Genomic DNA, 6383 nt, shown 5'->3' with positions numbered 1-6383 from the left:
GTAAGCTTGTGTGATAGATAAATATGCATTAAATAACTACAATTATAGATTCAGAACATGTAAGGAATCTGTTACAAAGCCCAGTAAGAGTTCTGAGAGAAGAGAACTCAATTTCAGTCATTCAGCAACAAATAGTCACTCAACTCCTCTTTTCCAAGTGTGTCACCAAGCACTGAGGATATATCAATAAAAATAAGCCAGACAATATTCCTGCCCTCAGGGAATTTTCTTCTTGGTGTAAAAGTGACAGAAAACCAAGTATATGCATAACATGATTTAGGTATTTAATGCTATAAATAAAACAAGCAGAACTGGGGGATAGTGTTGCTATCTTAGGTAGTATGGTTGGGGTCAGGAAAGGTCTCTGAGGTCATATTTGGAATATTTTGAAAGAAGTGAGGAAGAGAGCCACAGTGAGAGGAAACACATTTCTAGCCAGAGAGGATAGGAAGTACAAAGGGCCTGAGGCAGGAATTAACTGGCTGGTGGGATGAGTGAGGAGAGAGAGGAGGTTGGAGAAATGGCCACTACAGTATGGTGGGAAAGAGCTCAGGGTGGACAGCCAGACCCTCTGGCTTCAAAATTCAGCTTTCCCATTTTCTGTTTGATCTTAGGCAGATCACTTCAGCCTTCTTTGTCTTAGGTTTCCTGACCTGTAAAATGGTATCTTAGATCATTTCCTCTGTAACAGTGCTGGAGATGGGGAGTCTTGGGCAAGTGATTGAGGGAGCACTTTTAGGAGAAATCTGCAATGGAGTAAAGTAAATGGGATAAGGCAGAGGAGTTTCAGGAGTAGCCTCAGCCCGACCCCATAGGGCACTCTGCCGAATGAGTTGGGCCACAGCAGTTCTGCAAGAGGTGAGGGGGCTGAGCCATTAGGTTCCCACATTAGGCTGTCAGTACTGACTGTGGGGAAAAGGGATGGAGGAGTGACTAGGTACCTCTCCTCAGCCAAGGGCAATCCTTCAAATAAGGGCCAAAGTGTGAGCTCTTACCAGCCTACACCTACAGCAGCTAGAGTATGGGTGCACCAGTCCTGTAAAAGGGGTCTGGGCGAGTTACCAACAGCATCTGCTACAAATGAGGAAATTGAAAGTACCTAGCTGTAGGATTATTGAGAGGATTAAATGAATGAATTTTTGTTTTTTATTTTTTGAGACGGAGTTTCGCTCTTGTTACCCAGACTGGAATGCAATGGCACGATCTCCGCTCACCGCAACCTCCACCTCCCAGATTCAAGCAATTCTCCTGCCTCAGCCTCCTGAGTAGCTGGGACTACAGGCATGCGCCGCCATGCCTGGCTAATTTTTGTATTTTTAGTAGAGATGGCGTTTCACCATGTTGACCAGGATGGTCTCGATCTCTTGACCTCGTGATCCACCCACCTTGGCCTCCCAAGTGCTGGGATTACAGGCTTGAGCCACCGCGAAATGAATGAATTTTTTTAAAGTGCTTAGCATGCCTGGGCCAATAAATGTTAGCAGAGACCAGACCTTGTAGGCCATGATAAAGAGTTTCAATTGAGAGATCATTGGTGATTATACAGAGGAAACAAGAAAGGCGAAAAGCAGGAATATTAGTTAGGAAGCTTTTACAAATGTCTGTCATGAGCAGGTGGTAGCTTGGACCTGGTTGATGGAGTCTGAAGTAGTGTTTTATAGCTTAGGGGAACTACAGCAGGGTTCATGGAGGGGGAAACATTTAAGTTGGGCATTGAATGAAGATCCCAGAGGGAACCATGGAAAAAGGAAAGCACTGGTGACTTGCCTTGAACAGTGAGTTGTCAATGTAATAATAAAAGGAAGTTGAAGAGAAAGCTGAAAGATTGGGACCAGGACATGAGAACTCTTGGAGCCTGACCAAACCTGTATGGGCTTTACTGGGTAAAAGAGAAGTGAGAGTAATTAGAACAGAGAGACATGGCTATTTCTTAGGGGTGACAGAGGAAGACTGGTTAGATAAGAGAAACAAATTCAAAACAGAAGGTGTTAATCAACCAGTAGATATTTGGTAGGATGAAGATTGGTGCCACTGATAAAGCAGATTCAAATTATAGAGGCTAATGACAGTGCAAGCAACTTAGGGAATGGAGTGACTGTAAGTATTCATTTCACTATGGGCTCTTCTTTCCTGGGTTTTGGCAGATAAAAGGAAGGTAAAGAACTTTAGCTTGTAAAAGTACTGCAAGTCTACGAAAGAGTGTAGGTAGAAGAGGTTGGCAAAGGGAAAATAAGAACACGACTCTAGGGAGAACCCTTGAAGATAAAGACACAGGCCAAAAAATAAATAAACGAACTTGCTGGAGCTGTGCGCCAGAAAATGTAATCAAAGACAATGATGGGTACCATGCCTTGTGAAAAGAAGGCCATTACATTTGAATACATGCCTTTGTAGTCTGACAATATTAGAAAGTCTTGTCTTCTAAACACACTAAAAAAGGGATATGAACTAAAAAGTATGTTGGAGTTTGAGTCATCAGAGTTAACATTTTCTTTTGAATGTGGACACTTTGATGAGTATAAAATCCTCCAGATAAAGTATGTATTATTACTACTTTTATAACAAGGTCTCTTTAGCTATTGTAAAATAGCTTATAGAAACAAAATCCTGTGAGATGATTTAGTTACCTTTATGCCTATTTTCAAAAGACAAGTTAGGTAACATGCAGAAATTATGTGAAGTTTGGGGTTAAAGTCTCAAATTTGTTTCTAAAGGAGTAAATAGGAAAAAGACTCTGGAAGTCCCTGTAATGAATACCTGTTACTTGGCTGCGTAGAATCCATGCCTCTTCCTTTTTGGAGCAGGAGTCTGAAGTTCTTTTTTTTCTTTCTTTTCTTTTTTTTTTTTTGAGACAGGGTCTCGCTCTGTCACCCAGTTTGGAGTGCAGTGGCATGATCACATGATCATAGCTCACTGCAGGCTCAAACTCCTGGACTCAAGGGATCCTCTTGCCTCAGCCTCCCTAATAGCTGGGACTACAGGCATGAGCTACCTCACCTGGCTACGGAATTTCTTTGTGGAACTTACCCCGTCCCTCCATTCTCAGTTTTGTGATTTAGATGGGATCAGCCTCACCTGCCCCAGAGACAGCCATAATTAGCAGAGCCAATCTGAATGTGCTATCTCTGTTCATAATGAGTGGTTTGAAATTGGCACAGTTACTTAAGCTGATATGATCAGAGTGACTTTTTTTTTAATTACTTTTTTAATTGCATTTTAGGTTTTGGGGTACATGCGAAGAACATGCAAGATTGTTGCATAGGTACACATGTGGCAGTATGATTTGCTGCCTTCCTCCCCATAACCTATGTCTGGCATTTCTCCCCATGCTGTCCATCCCCTGTGTCCCCCCGACAGACCCCAGTATGTGATGCTCCCCTCCCTGTGTCCATGTGTTCTTATTGTTCAACACCCATCTATGAGTGAGAACATGTGGTGTTTGATTTTCTGTTCTTGTGTGAGTTTGCTGAGAATGATGGTTTCCAGGTTTATCCATGTCCCTACAAAGGACACGAACGCATCGTTTTTGATGGCCGCATAATATTCCATGGTGTATATGTGCCACATTTTCCCTATCAGAGTGACTCTTAAAGACGTTTTCCCCCTGAGTATAGTGACATAAATTCTCTCTTTGCTGCAAACAGAATTTGATAAACAGGAAATAGTCCCCTGGGAAACAAGATAAACAATTCAACAGAATTTGATAAACAGGAAATGGTCCTCTGGGACACAAGCAATCCAAGGCTGGCGAGCAGATTGCAGAAAGAGTTAGGACATTTCTGCAGGTGTGAAACTGGAGCAGAACTTCTACACAGTGAAGGACCTCAGAAGCCAAACTTTAGGAGAAAGGAAAGCAGAGATTGATGGGTGGACATACAGAGAGTCAGGGCACTGCTACAGAATTTATGTCACTATACTCAGGGTGAAAAAACTTAGAGCTAATTTTTGAGCTTAGAGTTTCTCAAAGCCAATTTAGAATCATAGATTAAGCAGAGTGAGTTTGTCCAAAATGGAGTCAGCACCAACGAAGTAACAATAAGAAATTGAAAGAAAGGAATTAGGTACTATGCTGTATTACATGGGATTCTGGATTAGTCCTTACCCCTAGCAGCATGTATTCTCTGGAATTCAACTGGGTGACCCAATAGATTTCCTGTTTTTGTGTGTTTTTTGGGAGACGGAGTTTCACTCTGTCGTCCAGACTGGAGTGCAGTGGTTTGATCTCAGCTCACTGCACCCTCTGCCTCCCAGGTTCAAGCGATTCTCCTGTCTCCGCCTCCCGAGTTGTTGGGACTACAGGCACGTGCCACCACACCCAGCTAATTTTTGTGTTTTTAGTAGAGACAGGTTTCACCATGTTGGCCAGGCTGTCCTAGAACTCCTGACCTCAGGTGATCCACCCACCTCAGCCTCCCAAAGTGCTAGGATTACAGGTATGAGCCACCGCGCCCGGCTGATGTATTTTTTTTTTTTTAGTGTGAAAATAACAATTTATTACTTATAGTTTTATATTTGTGGACAGACTGTTTTAGAACAAATAGAACACATTTGAGAATTAAGTCTCAATTTAGAATCTATAATATTTTGATATGTCTACAAGGGGAACTTTGCCCTTACATGGAACTTCTCTATATTCAGAAGCACCACAAGCTTTTCTTCGAAGGATTTAGAAATTTATAATATGAGATACCAGCATTTCCAAATTTTAAAATTTCCCTAGTATATGTATCCATCAGTAGGTGGTATCTACTGAATAGAGAGGGAAATTTTCAAAAATTAAACACTGTCTAGTTTTCTGCAAAGTTTTTATTCATGAATTAACGATATTTCCCTTTGTCCATTATTTCCAAGGCAAAAAAGAAGTTTGATCATATATTAATAGTAATAAAACTGGATTCTCTTTAAGAGATTGATAAAAGGCAAATGCTCATATATCATGTTTAGTTATACTGTGAGTCTTATGAGAAGCTGGGAGGCAACCCCATTTACTTACCAGAATACAGAACTCAGACTCACAATTTCTTAGACATAATTCCTCTCAAACCTTTTCCTCAAAGATTAAGAGAAGAAGACTGTTCACCAATAGACTTATGTTATTTCTTCCTTACTGTGAGCTGAATGACATGACAAAGCAGAGGCAAATAGGCATACATCAATTCTTCAAAGTATGAAGTCAAAAAGCTCAGAGTTTCCACAGCATGGCAACAGCTTTGCAGATGCCCACATCGTGATAGTTGAAATAGTAAAGCCCAGCAAAGGTTAAAGCTGAAAGTCCCAAAAGCCCTGCCTTGGCAGATTTCTGCGAGACATCCCCATGAACATAGTAACAACTTGTCCAAGGCCCCAGTGACCATGAAGAGTGAGAGTTGCAGCCAGAGAATAGTCCATCGCAGAGCAAGGATTCAAATAAGTAGCCGGAAGCAGACCCAGAAGCAAAACACTGACAACCCTCTCACTAGTACAGTGGAGAGATGCAGCCTTGGAACCAGAATGGTGACTCGGTGACAAGTGAATGTGCTGCACTCCACACCATTCTGGGGTAGGTTGGTCCTGAAGAAATGCTGAAATATGAGCAGGTCTGACCACTGAAGTTCGTAGCAACAGAGCTCGGCCTCCTTGGGCACCGCAAAGAGCACTCAGTCTCCAGAGAACCGCTATCTCATTCCTGAGGGCTCAAGGTCCGATTTCCTGTATTTTTAAAGCTAGTCTTCGTTTGCTTTTTCTATCACTTGCTGTAACTGAAAACTTCCTGGATGACACAAATCTGTGATACCCTGAATTCTGTATGTTACTTCCCCATCAGCTGTTACGATCTATGTGGACTCTTGTTTCTGTGTTAATCGATGTAATCTTTATGAAAATCGAGTACTTTGGGACCCTTGTGTGGTCACATAGTTTCATTAAAATGTGTTCAGTTTTATAGAAAAACATTAAATGTTTAATATTTATATAAATTAAAGAGATTATTCAGCTCATCATGAAAAGCACAAAGAAAGAAGATTGGTAGACTTAGAAAAATAAAATATGTTTCTGGTAGAAGGCCCAACTGTATAAAAGTTGGGTGATTTGTAAGTTCTCCCTGGTGTATTTTCTGAGATCTAATATTCCAGGATTGTGTTTAGTATTAAATTTCAGTATATATTAATTATGATTAGACTTGTACCACTGTAAGGCTAGGAAGTTATAAAACCATTTCACATTCAACATATCAAAAGGAAAACCAGCAAGCTGTTTTTAAGTGATTCACATTGATCTCTTTCCCACCCGAGTTCCAAACTAATCCAGACATAGACAAGAGGTAGTGGGAGCATGGGATATTGCTTTTATTAATGATAAGGCTAAAATTAGAGAATGAAACTTATATATGTGTAAAAGTAGGTTTC

The 6383-nt window shown here is 41.0% G+C and overlaps 1 pseudogene across 1 annotated transcript; it reads right to left on the bottom strand.

Moving 5' to 3' along the window:
* Positions 1-4633: 4633 nt before the first annotated feature.
* LOC116528528 lies at positions 4634-5673 on the bottom strand (annotated as a pseudogene). Its single transcript, XR_004259078.1, has one exon. The product of XR_004259078.1 is annotated as a succinate dehydrogenase [ubiquinone] cytochrome b small subunit, mitochondrial pseudogene (transcript).
* Positions 5674-6383: the final 710 nt, after the last annotated feature.

Source organism: Sapajus apella, unplaced genomic scaffold (genome assembly GCF_009761245.1).
Source record: "Sapajus apella isolate SASKATOON/1434 unplaced genomic scaffold, GSC_monkey_1.0 scaffold3, whole genome shotgun sequence".
NCBI lineage: Eukaryota > Metazoa > Chordata > Mammalia > Primates > Cebidae > Sapajus > Sapajus apella.
Note: the sequence above shows the minus strand (reverse complement) of the source record. Positions and strands in the feature narration are given on the sequence as shown.